At 64.8% G+C, this 1,521-nt stretch overlaps 1 protein-coding gene across 2 annotated transcripts in view; it reads right to left on the bottom strand.

The window, feature by feature from the left end:
• The window catches only part of FBLN1 (fibulin 1), a 43,930-nt gene extending 42,415 nt beyond the window's left edge, over positions 1 to 1,515 (bottom strand). For both annotated transcript variants that reach the window (XM_011374978.2, XM_011374979.2), the window contains exon 1: positions 1,502 to 1,515. The gene's annotated coding sequence lies outside the window, so the exon portion shown is untranslated. The remainder of the gene's footprint in view (positions 1 to 1,501) is intronic.
• Positions 1,516 to 1,521: the final 6 nt, after the last annotated feature.

Raw genomic sequence — 1,521 nt, 5'->3', positions numbered from 1 at the left:
CTCACAGGACACCTGGGGTCTCAGGCTCAGGAGAGGTCAACTACGCCTTCTCTCCTGGCCTCAGTTTCCTCGTCTGTAAAATACAGGGGATCTCTGGGGCCCCTTCCATTTCCAACGGGAGAGTCTTGTGTGGCCCTCGATCCGAGACCCCCTCTGGACTTTCACCCCAGTCAGCAGTCACCTGAATGCCCGCCTGACCAGCTCCTGCCCGAGGACCATCTCCTCCGAGAAGCCTCCTGTGATCCCTGGGGGCGGGGTGGCTGAGCCCTGCACCTCCCCAACACCATCTCCCCCATGAGATGTCCCCCAGGACGTGCCTGGAAGTGGAGGTTGTCGGCGGAGAGCCAGCAAGCCAAGAAACCTGCAGAGCCCCCGCCCACCCTTCGGCCTCTGCTTGCACCCCCTGGGCACCACTGGCTGGGACAAGTGACCTTTTGACTCAGGATGAGGGTGGTCACCTGAGAGTTAAAAACTCAGCTAAGCCAGAGATAAAGAATCTGGGATTCCAAGGGTGATCTAGTGACCTTCTGACCAAGTCGGAGGGTGAGGTCACCAGAGAGTTAAAAGGAATTCAACTAAGCCACAGATGTAGAGTCTGGGACTCTGCGGGTGGCCAGGGCCATTGTCTGGGCCTGGCCCCAGGGGCAACAAAGCTTCCAGGAAGGCAGTCCTGGCTAATGATTGATAAGCCGCGGGTCAGCAGAGAGGTCAGAGGGCATGGCTCTGATCCTCAGGGCCTCCAGGTCACCCCCCAGGAGCTAGGGCTTGAGGATTCTGGGAGAAAGAAGGGCACGGCCGGGTGGCTGCCACCCCCAAGCTGTCAGTCCTGGGGCAGGCCCGGTGGGTCTGCGGATGGAGATCATCCCGCTTGCCCGGGGTGGGTTTGGGAGTGGCCTGGCCCGCAGCCCCAGCTGAGAAGGGCGCCAGGCCGAACCTCTGTCTCCTGGCCTCTGCGTCCCAGGGGAGCAGGCCGTGGTTTCCCCACACACAGCGACCCCCCCTGAACAGCTCCGCGGGCTCCCCTCCTCTCGGATTTCTTCGGGGGCTCCCGCCCCGTCACTGGTTTTGTCTCTTGGGCAGATTGCTGTCTCGTCAGCAAGCTGGGCACAGCAGCTCCTACCTCGGGGTGACTAAAGATATGCCCTGGGCGCTCTTGACGCAAAGAGCGGGTCACGAGGGGGCTCGCCAATCCCGCACTCGGCCGCGGCGGGGTGCGTGGGCGCCGGGGTGGGCACACTGGGTGTGAGGTCCTGCAGGGGGAGCTGTTTGAGGGGGATCCTAAAACAGGCCCCGAACACCAGCGAGGTGATAGGACCCGAGCTCGGAGTGGGGGGAGGGGGAGGGCACGTCGCCGGGGCCTCGGCGGCCGCGGGGCGCAGCGCGGGAGTCGCCGCAGCTCCAGAACTTTTCCGGAGTGCGGGGCCCGATGGTCGGAGACTCAGGAGCAGGCGCCGTGGACCCGGGGCGCCCCCTCCCTCCGGGCCGCCCCCCGCGCCCCTACCTGGGGCCCCCAGCAGCGAG

The sequence above is a fragment of the Pteropus vampyrus genome, unplaced genomic scaffold, assembly GCF_000151845.1.
Source record: "Pteropus vampyrus isolate Shadow unplaced genomic scaffold, Pvam_2.0 Scaffold257, whole genome shotgun sequence".
Taxonomy (NCBI): domain Eukaryota; kingdom Metazoa; phylum Chordata; class Mammalia; order Chiroptera; family Pteropodidae; genus Pteropus; species Pteropus vampyrus.
The sequence above is the reverse complement of the archived record's forward strand: the minus strand, read 5'-3'. Positions and strand labels throughout refer to the sequence as shown.